This window comes from Anser brachyrhynchus (genome assembly GCF_964034855.1).
Source record: "Anser brachyrhynchus genome assembly, contig: SCAFFOLD_185, whole genome shotgun sequence".
NCBI lineage: Eukaryota > Metazoa > Chordata > Aves > Anseriformes > Anatidae > Anser > Anser brachyrhynchus.
The window spans coordinates 165,803-183,370 of record NW_027663806.1 but is presented as its reverse complement, the minus strand read 5'-3'; the positions used below and the strand labels follow the sequence as shown (position 1 = coordinate 183,370).

General features: G+C 48.2%; 1 long non-coding RNA gene across 1 annotated transcript in view; it reads right to left on the bottom strand.

Moving 5' to 3' along the window:
• Nucleotides 1-1,524: 1,524 nt before the first annotated feature.
• LOC308186792 overlaps nt 1,525-17,568 on the bottom strand; it is a 118,683-nt gene continuing 102,639 nt past the window's right edge. The window contains exon 3 of the long non-coding RNA XR_013944300.1: nt 1,525-2,031. This is a non-coding gene — a long non-coding RNA (uncharacterized lncRNA). The remainder of the gene's footprint in view (nt 2,032-17,568) is intronic.

The window sequence follows — 17,568 nt, the reverse complement described above, 5'->3', positions numbered from 1 at the left end:
GTTGTTCGGTCGGATTTTAGTGGAGTTTCCATGTTTTATTCACATGGGGCAGGGATGTTTTTAGTGGCGGGTTGGGGGCTGTTGTTGACTTTGTTTGTTGTATTGGAGCTTGTGCGGGGGTTGTCGCGGGGTGCTATTCGGGCGGTTTAGGGGTTAGGGTCAGAGAATAGTTTATTGAAAATGCCAGCTTTGGGAGCTGGAGATAAAGGTTTGAGTCCTTTTTTTCTGAGTTTGGGGTACTCTAAGAAGTGGTAAGTCTTCAATCTTTGGTTTACAAGACCAATGTTTTTATAAACTATTAGAGTATTTAGCAGTTGAGTATTTTGTTTTCTAGGGCGCTTGCGGCGGGGAGGAGAAATAGGAGGATAGTGAAGTAGGCGATTGAAGCGAGTTGGCCGATGATGATGAATGGGTGTTCGACGGGTTGGCTTCCTACTCATGTTAGGACGAGGAGGTCGGCGACTAGTACTCAGAATAGGAGCTGGGAGAGTGGTCGGAATGTTATTGCTCGTTGTTTTGATTTGTGCAGGAATGGGATTAGGAATAGGATCAGTACGGAGGCGGCCAGTGCTAATACGCCTCCTAGTTTATTTGGGATTGAACGTAGGATGGCGTAGGCGAATAGGAAGTATCATTCTGGCTTGATGTGTGGTGGGGTTACTAGTGGGTTTGCTGGGGTGAAGTTTTCTGGGTCTCCCAGGAGGTTAACCGCTCATGCTTCTTTCTTATGAGACGTTAGTAAACCAATTACATAGCCTTGTCAAGACTAAATCACAGGTAAAAATCCTGTACATCTCATGTGGCCAACCACTCCCAACTAGGATTCCAAGACGCCTCATCACCCATCATAGAAGAACTCGTTGAATTCCACGACCACGCCCTAATCGTTGCCCTAGCTATCTGCAGCCTAGTTCTCTACCTTTTAGCCCACATACTAACAGAAAAACTCTCGTCCAATGCTGTAGACGCCCAAGAAGTAGAGCTGATCTGGACAATCCTACCTGCTATCGTCCTGGTACTCCTCGCCCTCCCATCCCTACAAATCCTCTACATAATGGACGAAATCGATGAACCAGACCTCACCCTAAAAGCCATCGGCCACCAATGATACTGAAGCTACGAATACACAGACTTCAAAGACCTATCCTTCGACTCCTACATAGTGCCCACCCCAGACTTACCCAACGGCCACTTCCGACTGCTAGAAGTTGACCACCGCGTAGTTATCCCAATAGAATCCCCCATCCGCGTGATCATTACTGCAGGAGACGTACTCCACTCCTGAGCAGTCCCAACGCTCGGAGTTAAAACAGACGCAATCCCAGGCCGACTAAACCAAACTTCATTCATTACCACCCGGCCTGGGAATTTTACGGACAATGCTCAGAAATTTGCGGGGCTAATCACAGCTACATACCCATTGTAGTAGAATCAACCCCACTCCCACATTTCGAGGCCTGATCGTCCCTTCTATCATCATCCTAATCATTAAGAAGCTATGCAACAGCACTAGCCTTTTAAGCTAGCCAAAGAGGGACTTCCCCCTCCTTAATGATATGCCACAGCTTAACCCCGCACCATGATTTTCAATCATAATTATAACCTGATTAACCCTAGCACTCCTCATCCAACCAAAACTACTAGCCTTCACCACAACCAACCCCCCATCAAATAAGACCTCCCTCACTACCAAACCCACACCATGATCCTGACCATGAACCTAAGCTTCTGTGACCAATTTTCCAGCCCCAATCTATTTGGCATCCCCTTAATCCTACTATCCCTACTCTTCCCAGCCCTACTATTCCCGTCCCCAAACAACCGATGAATCAACAACCGCCTTTCTACTATCCAAACATGACTCCTTCACCTAATCACAAAACAACTAATAGTCCCACTCAACAAAAATGGCCACAAATGAGCCATAATATTTACATCCCTAATAATCATACTTCTTACAATCAACCTTCTAGGCCTCCTTCCATATACATTCACCCCAACCACCCAACTATCTATGAACATAGCCCTAGCCTTCCCACTATGGCTCGCCACACTACTAACAGGCCTACGAAACCAACCATCAGCCTCTTTAGCCCACCTATTACCCGAAGGTACCCCTACACCCCTAATCCCCACACTAATCCTGATCGAAACAACCAGCCTACTAATCCGCCCCCTAGCCCTCGGAGTCCGCCTTACAGCCAACCTTACAGCAGGACACTTACTCATCCAACTCGTCTCTACAGCCTCCATTGCATTAATACCCACCCTTCCTGCAGTATCCATCCTAACAATAATCATCCTACTACTCCTAACCATCCTAGAAGTAGCAGTAGCCATAATCCAGGCCTACGTCTTCGTGCTCCTTCTAAGCCTATACTTACAAGAAAACATCTAATGGCACACCAAGCACACTCATACCACATAGTTGACCCAAGCCCTTGACCAATCTTCGGGGCAGCCGCCGCCCTACTCACAACCTCAGGATTAATCATGTGATTCCACTACAACTCATCCATACTACTAACCCTAGGCCTCATCTCAATACTCCTAGTAATACTCCAATGATGACGAGACATTGTACGAGAAAGCACCTTCCAAGGCCATCACACTCCCACAGTCCAAAAAGGCCTACGATACGGCATAATCCTTTTCATCACATCCGAAGCATTCTTCTTCTTAGGGTTCTTCTGAGCGTTCTTCCACTCGAGCCTGGCCCCAACCCCAGAACTAGGAGGCCAATGACCCCCAACAGGAATTAAACCACTCAACCCGATAGAAGTCCCCCTACTAAACACAGCCATCCTACTAGCCTCAGGCGTTACCGTAACGTGAGCCCATCACAGCATCACAGAAGGAAACCGAAAACACGCCATCCACGCCCTAACCCTAACGATCCTCCTGGGATTCTACTTCACAGCCCTACAAGCAATAGAATACCACGAAGCCCCATTCTCAATCGCCGATAGCGTCTACGGATCTACCTTCTTCGTTGCCACTGGATTCCACGGACTCCACGTAATCATCGGATCCTCCTTCCTGACCGTCTGCCTCTTCCGACTGATCAAGTTCCACTTTACATCAGACCACCACTTCGGATTCGAGGCAGCAGCCTGATACTGACACTTCGTAGACGTCATCTGACTATTCCTCTACATAACCATCTACTGATGAGGATCTTGCTCTTCTAGTATATTAATTACAATTGACTTCCAATCTCTAGAATCTGGTATAAACCCAGAGGAGAGCAATGAACGCACTCATGTTCATATTCGCCCTATCATCAATCCTAAGCGCCGCCCTAACCGCATTAAACTTCTGACTCGCCCAAATAAACCCCGACTCAGAGAAACTCTCACCGTACGAATGTGGATTCGACCCACTTGGATCTGCTCGATTACCATTCTCAGTCCGATTCTTCCTCAGTAGCCATCCTGTTCGTCCTATTCGACCTAGAAATCGCCCTCCTACTCCCCCTGCCATGAGCCGTCCAACTCCAATCCCCCCTAATGACCCTCACCTGAACTGTAGTGATCCTCCTTCTCCTAACACTCGGACTGGCCTACGAGTGAATTCAAGGGGGCCTAGAATGAGCAGAATAACAGAAAGTTAGTCTAACCAAAAAGATAGCTGGTTTCGACCCAGCAGATTACAGCCAACCCTGTAACTTTTTTATGTCGCCCCTACATTTAAGCTTCTACTCAGCCTTCATTTTCAGCGGACTAGGACTAGCCTTCCACCGAACCCACCTAGTATCCGCCCTACTATGCCTTGAAAGCATAATATTATCGATATTCGTAGGCCTATCAATATGATCCATCGAAAACCAAGTCTCCTCATTCACCATGGTACCAATTCTCATGCTAACCTTCTCAGCGTGTGAGGCGGGCACAGGCCTGGCCATCCTAGTAGCCTCCACCCGCACACATGGCTCCGACCATCTACACAACCTAAACCTCCTGCAATGCTAAAAATCATCCTACCCACAATCATACTTCTTCCAACAGCCCTGCTGTCTCCACCAAAATTTCTATGGACTAACACCACCTTATACAGCCTCCTAATCGCTGCCCTAAGCCTACAGTGATTAATCCCAACCTACTACCCCTACAAATTTTTATCCAACTGAACAGGAATTGACCAAATCTCATCCCCCCTCCTAGTACTATCCTGCTGACTACTCCCACTCATAATCATAGCAAGCCAAAACCACCTGCAACAAGAACCCCTACAACGCAAACGAATCTTTATCTCAACCTTAGTCGCAGTCCAGCCATTCATCCTACTAGCCTTTTCCACCACAGAACTAGCACTATTTTACATCTCATTTGAAGCAACCCTCATTCCCACCCTAATCTTAATCACCCGATGGGGGAACCAACCAGAACGCCTAAGCGCTGGCATCTACCTGCTATTCTACACGCCAGTAAGCTCTCTACCCCTGCTAATCACAATCATACACCTATACGTGAAAATTGGCACCCTGCACCTGCCAACCCTACAACTAACCCACCCAACCCTATCCACCTCATGGACAGGAATACTATCAGGTCTAGCACTGCTCATAGCATTCATAGTAAAAGCCCCACTATACGGCCTACACCTCTGACTGCCAAAAGCCCACGTAGAAGCACCCATCGCAGGCTCAATACTCCTCGCCGCCCTACTACTAAAGCTAGGAGGATACGGAATTATACGAGTCACTCTATTTATGGGCCCACTGTCCAACCTCCTGCACTACCCCTTCCTAACCCTGGCCCTATGAGGCGCCCTAATGACTAGCTCAATCTGCCTACGACAGACAGACCTAAAATCACTAATCGCTTATTCATCCGTTAGCCACATAGGCCTAGTTATCGCCGCAGGAATAATCCAAACCCACTGATCATTCTCAGGGGCAATGATGCTAATAATTTCCCATGGACTAACTTCCTCCATACTATTCTGCCTAGCCAACACAAACTATGAACGTACGCACAGCCGAATTCTACTACTCACACGAGGCCTACAACCTCTCCTACCACTCATAGCTACCTGATGATTGCTGGCCAATCTAACAAACATAGCCTTACCCCCAACAACAAACCTCATAGCAGAGCTAACCATTATAATCACCTTATTCAACTGATCTGCCTTCACGATCATCCTAACAGGAATCGCAACCCTACTAACCGCCTCCTACACCTTATTCATACTACTAATGACCCAACGAGGCTCAATCCCCTCCCACATCGCATCTATGCAAAACTCAACCACGCGAGAACACCTGCTCATAACACTCCACATTATCCCAATATTCCTCCTAATCCTCAAACCCGAACTGATCTCCGGAATCCCCTCATGCAAGTATAGTTTAAACCAAACATTAGACTGTGATTCTAAGAATAGAAGTTCAAACCTTCTTACCTGCCGAGGGGAGGGTTTAACCAACAAGAGCTGCTAACTCTTACATCTGAGCCTAAAACCTCAGCCCCCTTACTTTTAAAGGATAACAGCAATCCACTGGTCTTAGGAACCACCCATCTTGGTGCAAATCCAAGTAAAAGTAGTGAACCCCACACTACTAATCAACTCCCTCACACTACTCACGCTGACAATCCTCCTAACCCCAATCATCCTGCCATTTCTATTTAAAAACTTTAAAAACACCCCACAAGCCACCACCCGCGCTGTTAAAACCGCATTCCTAATTAGCCTAGCCCCTACAACCGCATTCATCTACTCGGGAGTAGAATCTGTCACCTGCCACTGGGAGTGAAAATTCATTATAAACTTTAAAATCCCCCTGAGCCTAAAAATAGACCAATACTCAATAACATTTCTTCCAATCGCCCTATTTGTAACATGATCAATCCTACAATTCGCCATATGATACATGGCCTCAGAGCCATACGTAACAAAATTTTTCACCTACCTACTGACATTCCTAGTCGCCATACTCCTCCTAACAACCGCAAACAACATATTCCTCCTATTCGTAGGCTGGGAAGGAGTACGAATCATGTCCTTCCTTCTCATCGGCTGATGACAAGGCCGAGCAGATGCCAACACCGCCGCCCTACGAGCCGTAATCTACAACCGAATCGGAGACATCGGACTGATCCTGAGCATAGCATGACTAGCTTCAACATTCAACACCTGAGAGATCCAACAAGCCGTACACCCCCACCAAACCCCAATCCTCCCCCTCATAGGATTAATCCTCGCAGCCGCAGGAAAATCCGCCCAATTTGGACTCCACCCATGACTGCCCGCAGCAATAGAAGGCCCCACCCCAGTATCAGCCCTACTGCACTCCAGTACCATAGTAGTAGCCGGAATCTTCCTGCTCATCCGCATGCACCCCCTGCTAGCCACCAACCAGACAGCCCTAACTGCCTGCCTATGCCTAGGTGCTCTATCAACCCTATTCGCTGCCACATGCGCCCTAACCCAAAATGACATCAAAAAAATCATTGCTTTCTCAACATCCAGCCAACTAGGACTAATAATAGTCACTATCGGACTAAACCTCCCACAACTAGCCTTCCTACACATCTCAACCCATGCCTTCTTTAAAGCCATACTATTCCTATGCTCAGGGTCTATCATCCACAACCTAAACGGAGAACAAGATATCCGAAAGATAGGAGGCCTACAGAAAATACTCCCAGTCACTACTTCCTGCCTAACCATCGGAAACCTGGCGCTGATAGGAACCCCATTCCTAGCCGGATTCTACTCAAAAGACCTCATCATCGAAAGCTTAAACACATCATACCTAAATACTTGAGCCCTACTCCTAACCCTTATAGCCACAGCATTCACCGCAACCTACAGCATCCGCATAACCATCCTAGTCCAAGCTGGACAAACCCGAATCCCCCCAATAGTATCAATAAACGAAAACAACCCACTAATCACCGCCCCCCTAACCCGACTCGCCCTAGGCAGCATTACAGCAGGAATAATCATTACCTCTTTCATCACACCAACCAAAACCCCCCCAATAACCATACCCCTTATCACCAAAACTGCTGCCATCCTCATAACAATCCTAGGAATCATCCTAGCCCTAGAACTATCGAACATAACACACACCCTCACTCACCCCAAACCAACCCCCCTCATAAACTTCTCCTCTGCATTAGGGTACTTCAACCCCCTAGTACACCGATTCTTCTCCAAAAACCTACTAGAAAAGGGACAAAACATTGCCCTACACTTGATCGACCTCTCCTGACTCAAAAAAATAGGGCCAGAGGGCCTTGCTGAACTACAAGTAGCCGCAAGCAAAGCCGCAACCTCAATACACACAGGGCTAATTAAGGCCTACCTAGGATCCTTCGCCCTCTCCATCCTGGTAATAATCCTAATAACACACAGACTCACTAATGGCCCCTAACATCCGCAAATCCCATCCCCTACTAAAAATAATCAACAACTCCCTAATCGACCTACCTGCCCCCTCCAACATCTCTGCCTGATGAAACTTCGGCTCCCTTCTAGCCATCTGCTTAGCCACACAAATCCTAACAGGCCTGCTACTAGCCATACACTACACCGCAGACACTTCACTCGCCTTCTCCTCAGTAGCTCACACATGCCGAGACGTCCAGTACGGATGGCTCATCCGCAACCTCCACGCCAATGGTGCTTCGCTCTTCTTTATCTGCATCTACTTACACATCGGACGAGGCCTCTACTACGGCTCCTACCTATACAAAGAAACCTGAAACACAGGAGTAATCCTCCTACTCACCCTAATAGCAACTGCCTTCGTAGGGTATGTCCTACCATGAGGACAAATGTCATTCTGAGGGGCCACCGTAATCACCAACCTATTCTCAGCCATCCCGTACATTGGGCAAACTCTAGTAGAATGAGCCTGAGGAGGATTCTCAGTAGACAATCCAACCTTAACCCGATTCTTCGCCATCCACTTCCTACTGCCCTTCCTAATTGCAGGAATCACCCTAGTCCACCTAACCTTCCTACACGAATCAGGCTCAAATAACCCACTAGGAATCGTATCAGACTGCGACAAAATCCCATTCCACCCATACTTCTCCATTAAAGACAGCTTAGGGCTTACCCTAATAATCACCCCTCTAATAGAACTAGCCCTATTTTCACCGAACCTCCTGGTTCTTGGAATCCTAGTTGGGAGTGGTTGGCCACATGAGATGTACAGGATTTTTACCTGTGATTTAGTCTTGACAAGGCTATGTAATTGGTTTACTAACGTCTCATAAGAAAGAAGCATGAGCGGTTAATGCAGTTGGCTTGAAACCCATCCCCAGTGGTGCAAGTGCACTCTCTGAACTCACTGAAGTGCATCCCCAGTGGTGCCAGTGCACTCTCTGGACTCACTGGACTGCATCCCCAGTGGTGCCAGTGCACTCTCTGGACTCACTGCACTGCATCCCCAGTGGTGCCAGTGCACTCTCTGGACTCACTGCAGTGCATCCCCAGTGGTGCCAGTGCACTCTCTGGACTCACTGCAGTGCATTCCCAGTGGTGCCAGTGCAGTCTCTGGACTCACTGCACGGCATCCCCAGTGGTGCCAGTGCACTCTCTGGACTCACTGCAGTGCATCCCCAGTGGTTACAGTGCAGTCTCTGGACTCACTGCAGTGCATCGCCAGTGGTGCCAGTGCACTCTCTGGACTCACTGAAGTGCATCCCCAGTGGTGTCAGTGCACTCACTGGACTGACTGCACTGAATCCCCAGTGGTGCCAGTGCGCTCTCCGGAGTCACAGCACTGCATCCCCAGTGGTGCCAGTGCACTCACTGGACTCACTGTACTGCATCACAGGTGGTGCCAGAGCACTCTCTGGACTCACTACAGTGAATCCCCGGTGGTGCCAGTGCACTCTCTGGACTCACTGCACAGCATCCCCAGTGGTGCAAGTGCACTCACTGGACTCACTGGACTGCATCCCCAGTGGTGCCAGTGCACTCTCTGGACTCACTGCACTGCATCCCCAGTGGTTTCAGTGCACTCTCTGGACTCACTGAAGTGCATCCCCAGTGGTGCCAGTGCACTCTCTGGACTCACTGAAGTGCATCCCCAGTGGTGCCAGTGCACTCTCTGGACTCACTGCACTGCATCCCCAGTGGTGATGGTACAATCTCTGGACTCACTGTAGTGCATCCCCAGTGATGCCAGTGCACTCTCTGGACTCACTGCAGGGCATCCCCGGTGGTGCCAGTGCACTCTCTGGACTCACTGCACTGCATCCCCAGTGGTGCCAGTGCACTCTCTGGACTCACTGCACTGCATCCCCAGTGGTGCCAGTGCACTCTCTGGACTCACTGCACTGCATCCCCAGTGGTGCCAGTGCACTCTCTGGACTCACTGCACTGCATCCCCAGTGGTGCCAGTGCACTCTCTGCACTCACTGCACTGCATTCCCAGTGGTGCCAGTGAAGTCTCTGGACTTACTGCACTGCACCCTGAGTGGTGCCAGTGCACTCTCTGGACTCACTGCAGTTCATCCCCAGTGGTGCCAGTGCACTCTCTGGACTCACTGCAGTGCATCCCCAGGGCAAAAGCGGGGATGTGAACATAAGACGAGAAGACCCTGTGGAACTTAAAAATCAACGACCACCGCGAATCCTCAATCAACCCCACTGGGGCCACTACCATCGCAGAGCCTGGTCGATATTTTTCGGTTGGGGTGACCTTGGAGGAGAACAAATCCTCCAAAAACAAGACCATACCTCTTTACCTAGAGCTACCCCTCAAAGTGCTAACAGTGACCAGACCCAATATAATTGATTAATGGACCAAGCTACCCCAGGGATAACAGCGCAATCCCCCTCAAGAGCCCATATCGACAGGGGGGTTTACGACCTCGATGTTGGATCAGGACATCCTAATGGTGCAGCCGCTATTAAGGGTTCGTTTGTTCAACGATTAACAGTCCTACGTGATCTGAGTTCAGACCGGAGCAATCCAGGTCGGTTTCTATCTATGACAGTACGACAGTTCTATCTCCCCAGTACGAAAGGACCGGGAAAGTGGGGCCAATACCACAAGCACGCCCCCCCCCTCTAAGCAGTGAAACCAACTAAACCGTGAAGAGGGCCTTCCCCCACCACTTTCAATCCTAGAAAAGGACCAGCTAGAGTGGCAGAGCCCGGCAAGTGCAGAAGGCTTAAGCCCTTTCCCCAGAGGTTCAAATCCTCTCCCTAGCTTCACCCATGATTCAAATAACAACACTAAGCTGCCTCATTATATCCCTCCTATACATCATCCCAATCCTGATTGCCGTAGCCTTCCTAACCCTAGTAGAACGGAAAATCCTAAGCTACATACAATCCCGCAAAGGCCCTAACGTTGTCGGGCCTTTTGGCCTACTTCAACCATTTGCGGACGGACTGAAACTATTTACCAAAGAGCCCATCCGACCCTCTACCTCTTCCCCACTTCTATTCATTCTGATACCAATACTAGCCCTTGTCCTAGCCCTCACCACTTGAGCACCACTACCACTCCCATTTCCCCTAGCAGATCTAAACCTCGGAGTTCTCTTCCTAATAGCCATGTCAAGCCTAGCCGTCTACTCAGTCCTATGATCAGGCTGAGCCTCGAACTCAAAATACGCACTAATCGGAGCCCTACGGGCAGTAGCACAGACCATTTCATACGAAGTGACACTGGCCATAATCCTGCTATCAATAATCATACTAAGCGGAAGCTACACACTCAGCTCCTTTGCCATCGCACAGGAGCCTCTATACTTCATTTTCTCCTCATGACCCCTAGCAATAATATGATACGTATCCACCCTAGCAGAGACAAACCGAGCTCCTTTTGACCTCACAGAGGGTGAATCTGAGCTAGTCTCAGGGTTTAACGTTGAATACGCCGCAGGACCCTTCGCCTTATTCTTCCTAGCTGAATATGCGAACATTATGCTAATAAATACACTTACAGCCATCATATTCCTAAACCCAAGCGCCCTAGGGCCACCCACAGAACTATTCCCCGTCATCCTAGCCACAAAAGTCCTCCTACTATCTTCTGGTTTCTTATGGGTCCGAGCTTCATACCCACGATTCCGATATGACCAACTAATGCACCTACTATGAAAAAACTTCCTACCCCTCACACTAGCTCTGTGCCTCTGACACATCAGCATACCTATCTGCTATGCAGGCCTACCTCCTTACATAAGGAAATGTGCCTGAACTACAAAGGGTCACTATGATAAAGTGAACATAGAGGTATAACAGCCCTCTCATTTCCTGTTGACCTTAGAAAAGTAGGAATTGGACCCACACAAGAGAAATCAAAATTCTCCATACTTCCCTTATATTATTTTCTAGTAGAGTCAGCTAATCAAGCTATCGGGCCCATACCCCGAAAATGATGGTTTAACCCCCTCCTCTACTAATGAACCCTTACGCGACCCCAATCATAACCTTCAGCCTCATCTTGGGCACCACAATCACAATTTCCAGCAACCACTGAGTTCTGGCCTGGACAGGACTGGAGATCAACACACTAGCCATCATTCCCCTAATTGCCAAATCCCACCACCCACGAGCAGTAGAAGCCGCAACGAAATACTTCCTAACCCAAGCAGCTGCTTCCGCCCTGGTCCTATTCTCTAGCATAACCAATGCCTGAGTCACCGGCCAATGAGACATCACACAAATAAACCACCCAACCTCCTGTCTACTACTGACAGCAGCAATCGCTATTAAACTGGGCCTAGTGCCATTTCACTTCTGATTCCCAGAAGTACTACAAGGATCGCCACTAATAACAGCCCTGCTACTCTCGACCCTCATAAAATTCCCCCCACTAACCCTGCTCCTACTAACATCCAAATCCCTCGACCCAGCTCTACTCACCGCCATGGCCCTAGCCTCAACAGCACTAGGAGGCTGAATAGGACTGAACCAAACACAAACACGCAAAATCCTAGCCTTCTCGTCCATCTCCCACTTAGGCTGAATCGCCATCATCCTAGTTTACAGCCCCAAATTGGCCTTACTTACCTTCTACCTATACACAATCATAACATCAGCCGTATTCCTAGCCCTTAACAAAATCAAAGCCCTTAACCTATCCATGATCACAACCTCATGAACAAAAACCCCAGTGCTAAACGCCACCCTAATACTAGTACTTTTATCCCTAGCAGGCCTCCCCCCATTAACAGGCTTTATACCAAAGTGACTTATCATCCAAGAACTAACTAAACAGGAAATAACACCAGCAGCCATGGCAATTGCCATGCTATCACTGCTCAGCCTCTTCTTCTACCTACGCCTCGCATACCACTCAACAATTACCCTTCCCCCCAACTCCTCTAACCACATAAAACAATGATACACTAGCAAAGCCCCAAGCACGCCTACTGCGGTCCTTGCCTCACTATCAATCCTCTTACTTCCCCTGTCCCCAATAATACATGCCATTGTCTAGAAACTTAGGATAACACCCCAAACCGAAGGCCTTCAAAGCCTTAAATAAGAGTTAAACCCTCTTAGTTTCTGCACATTAAGACTTACAGAATATTAACCTGTATCTTCTGAATGCAAGTCAGACGCTTTAATTAAGCTAAAGCCTCCCTAGACAGATGGGCTTCGATCCCACAAAACTCTAGTTAACAGCTAAATGCCTAAACCAATTGGCTTCTGCCTACAAAGACCCTGACGCACCCTAGTGCGCATCGATGAGCTTGCAACTCAACATGAATTTCACTACAGAGCCGATAAGAAGAGGAATTAAACCTCTGTAAAAAGGACTACAGCCTAACGCTTCAACACTCAGCCATCTTACCCGTCACCTTCATCAACCGATGACTATTTTCCACTAACCATAAGGATATTGGCACCCTGTACCTCATCTTCGGGGCATGAGCAGGAATAGTCGGCACCGCACTCAGCCTATTAATCCGCGCAGAACTAGGACAACCAGGAACTCTCCTAGGCGACGACCAAATTTACAATGTAATCGTTACCGCTCACGCCTTTGTAATAATCTTCTTTATAGTCATACCCATCATGATCGGAGGATTCGGCAACTGATTAGTCCCCCTCATAATCGGTGCCCCCGACATAGCATTCCCGCGAATAAACAACATAAGCTTTTGACTCCTCCCCCCATCATTCCTCCTCCTACTAGCCTCATCCACTGTAGAAGCTGGCGCCGGCACAGGCTGAACTGTCTACCCTCCCCTAGCAGGTGACCTTGCCCACGCCGGAGCTTCAGTAGACCTGGCTATCTTCTCACTCCACTTAGCCGGTATCTCCTCCATCCTTGGGGCCATCAACTTTATCACCACAGCCATCAACATAAAACCCCCCGCACTCTCACAATACCAAACCCCACTATTTGTCTGATCCGTACTAATTACCGCCATCCTACTCCTTCTATCACTCCCCGTACTCGCCGCCGGTATTACAATATTACTAACTGATCGAAACCTAAACACCACATTCTTCGACCCCGCTGGAGGAGGAGACCCAATCCTGTACCAACACCTATTCTGATTCTTCGGACACCCAGAAGTCTATATTCTGATCCTACCGGGGTTCGGAATCATCTCACACGTAGTCACGTACTACTCAGGCAAAAAGGAGCCCTTCGGCTACATGGGAATAGTCTGAGCCATACTATCCATCGGCTTCCTAGGATTCATCGTCTGAGCTCACCACATGTTTACAGTAGGAATAGACGTTGATACCCGAGCCTACTTTACATCAGCCACTATAATCATTGCCATCCCTACCGGAATCAAAGTATTTAGCTGACTAGCCACCCTGCACGGAGGAACAATCAAATGAGACCCCCCCCAATACTATGAGCTCTAGGATTTATCTTCCTATTTACCATCGGAGGATTAACAGGAATCGTTCTTGCAAACTCTTCCCTAGACATCGCCCTGCACGACACGTACTACGTAGTTGCCCACTTCCACTACGTCCTATCTATAGGCGCCGTCTTTGCCATTCTAGCAGGATTTACTCACTGATTCCCACTACTCACTGGGTTTACCCTACACCAAACATGAGCAAAAGCCCACTTCGGGGTAATATTTACAGGAGTAAACCTAACGTTCTTCCCCCAGCACTTCCTAGGCCTAGCAGGAATACCCCGACGATACTCGGACTATCCCGACGCCTACACACTATGAAACACCATTTCCTCCTAGTCCTAGGACTTAGAGAAACTCCAGTACTAAAAATAGTAAACACAAGCAATAATTTCATATACTTCACTCTCACTCACCACTCAACTATCAGCTAACCACACCCCCGTCCACATAGCTTAACACAAAGCATGGCACTGAAGTTGCCAAGATGGCATAAAACATGCCTGCGGACAAAAGACTTAGTCCTAACCTTACGGTTGGTTTTTGCTAAATATATACATGCAAGTATCCGCGCCCCAGTGTAAACGCCCTCGACCACCTACCCCCATACAGGCCTTGAGGAGCGGGTATCAGGCACACCCAAGTAGTAGCCCAAGACGCCTCGCTAAGCCACGCCCCCACGGGTATTCAGCAGTAATTAACATTAAGCAATGAGTGCAAACTTGACTTAGTTATAGCAACAGCCTAACTTCAAGGGTTGGTAAATCTTGTGCCAGCCACCGCGGTCATACAAGAAACCCAAATCAACCGTCCTATTGACACGGCGTAAAGAGTGGTAAAATGCCTATCCTAGCTAACTAAGATCAAAATGCAACTAAGCTGTCATAAGCCCAAGATGCACCTAAACACACCATTAAGATGATCTTAGGAACCAACGACTGATTTAAACCCACGAAAGCCAGGGCCCAAACTGGGATTAGATACCCCACTATGCCTGGCCCTAAATCTTGATACTTACTTTACCGAAGTATCCGCCAGAGAACTACGAGCACAAACGCTTAAAACTCTAAGGACTTGGCGGTGCCCCAAACCCACCTAGAGGAGCCTGTTCTACAATCGATAATCCCCGATTAACCCAACCACCCCTTGCCAACACAGCCTACATACCGCCGTCGCCAGCCCACCTCGAATGAGAGCACAACAGTGGACACAATAGCACCCCGCTAATAAGACAGGTCAAGGTATAGCCTATGGAGTGGAAGAAATGGGCTACATTCCCTATTCATAGGGCACACGGAAAGAAGCGTGAAACCACTTCTGGAAGGCGGATTTAGCAGTAAAGTGGGACAATAGAGCCTACTTTAAGCCGGCCCTGGGGCACGTACATGGTTAAACATGCCTGTTAGTAGTGTGGCGAGCCATAGTGGGAAGGCTAGGGCTATGTTCATAGATAGTTGGGTGGTTGGGGTGAATGTATATGGAAGGAGGCCTAGAAGGTTGATTGTAAGAAGTATGATTATTAGGGATGTAAATATTATGGCTCATTTGTGGCCATTTTTGTTGAGTGGGACTATTAGTTGTTTTGTGATTAGGTGAAGGAGTCATGTTTGGATAGTAGAAAGGCGGTTGTTGATTCATCGGTTGTTTGGGGACGGGAATAGTAGGGCTGGGAAGAGTAGGGATAGTAGGATTAAGGGGATGCCGAATAGATTGGGGCTGGAAAATTGGTCAAAGAAGCTTAGGTTCATGGTCAGGATCATGGTGTGGGTTTGGTAGTGAGGGAGGTCTTATTTGATGGGGGGTTGGTTGTGGTGAAGGCTAGTAGTTTTGGTTGGATGAGGAGTGCTAGGGTTAATCAGGTTATAATTATGATTGAAAATCATGGTGCGGGGTTAAGCTGTGGCATATCATTAAGGAGGGGGAAGTCCCTCTTTGGCTAGCTTAAAAGGCTAGTGCTGTTGCATAGCTTCTTAATGATTAGGATGATGATAGAAGGGACGATCAGGCCTCGAAATGTGGGAGTGGGGTTGATTCTACTACAATGGGTATGTAGCTGTGATTAGCCCCGCAAATTTCTGAGCATTGTCCGTAAAAAATCCCAGGCCGGGTGGTAATGAATGAAGTTTGGTTTAGTCGGCCTGGGATTGCGTCTGTTTTAACTCCGAGCGTTGGGACTGCTCAGGAGTGGAGTACGTCTCCTGCAGTAATGATCACGCGGATGGGGGATTCTATTGGGATAACTACGCGGTGGTCAACTTCTAGCAGTCGGAAGTGGCCGTTGGGTAAGTCTGGGGTGGGCACTATGTAGGAGTCGAATGATAGGTCTTTGAAGTCTGTGTATTCGTAGCTTCAGTATCATTGGTGGCCGATGGCTTTTAGGGTGAGGTCTGGTTCGTCGATTTCGTCCATTATGTAGAGGATTTGTAGGGATGGGAGGGCGAGGAGTACCAGGACGATAGCAGGTAGGATTGTCCAGATCAGCTCTACTTCTTGGGCGTCTACAGCATTGGACGAGAGTTTTTCTGTTAGTATGTGGGCTAAAAGGTAGAGAACTAGGCTGCAGATAGCTAGGGCAACGATTAGGGTGTGGTCGTGGAATTCAACGAGTTCTTCTATGATGGGTGATGAGGCGTCTTGGAATCCTAGTTGGGAGTGGTTGGCCACATGAGATGTACAGGATTTTTACCTGTGATTTAGTCTTGACAAGGCTATGTAATTGGTTTACTAACATCTCATAAGAAAGAAGCATGAGCGGTGAATGCAGTTGGCTTGAAACCAGCATGTGAGGGTTCGATTCCTTCCTTTCTTGTACTTGGACGAAGGCCGGTTCCTCGAAAGTATGGTATGGGGGAGGGCAGCCGTGGATTCATTCAACGTTTGTGGTAGTTAGTTCTGGTTGTAGGACTTTTCGTTTGGCCGGAAAGGCTTCTCAGATGATGAATATTAGTATGATTACGGCTACTATTGAGATTAGGGAGCCGATGGAGGAAATGGTGTTTCATAGTGTGTAGGCGTCGGGATAGTCCGAGTATCGTCGGGGTATTCCTGCTAGGCCTAGGAAGTGCTGGGGGAAGAACGTTAGGTTTACTCCTGTAAATATTACCCCGAAGTGGGCTTTTGCTCATGTTTGGTGTAGGGTAAACCCAGTGAGTAGTGGGAATCAGTGAGTAAATCCTGCTAGAATGGCAAAGACGGCGCCTATGGATAGGACGTAGTGGAAGTGGGCAACTACGTAGTACGTGTCGTGCAGGGCGATGTCTAGGGAAGAGTTTGCAAGAACGATTCCTGTTAATCCTCCGATGGTAAATAGGAAGATAAATCCTAGAGCTCATAGTATTGGGGGGGGTCTCATTTGATTGTTCCTCCGTGCAAGGTGGCTAGTCAGCTAAATACTTTGATTCCGGTAGGGATGGCAATGATTATAGTGGCTGATGTAAAGTAGGCTCGGGTATCAACGTCTATTCCTACTGTAAACATGTGGTGAGCTCAGACGATGAATCCTAGGAAGCCGATGGATAGTATGGCTCAGACTATTCCCATGTAGCCGAAGGGCTCCTTTTTGCCTGAGTAGTACGTGACTACGTGTGAGATGATTCCGAACCCCGGTAGGATCAGAATATAGACTTCTGGGTGTCCGAAGAATCAGAATAGGTGTTGGTACAGGATTGGGTCTCCTCCTCCAGCGGGGTCGAAGAATGTGGTGTTTAGGTTTCGATCAGTTAGTAATATTGTAATACCGGCGGCGAGTACG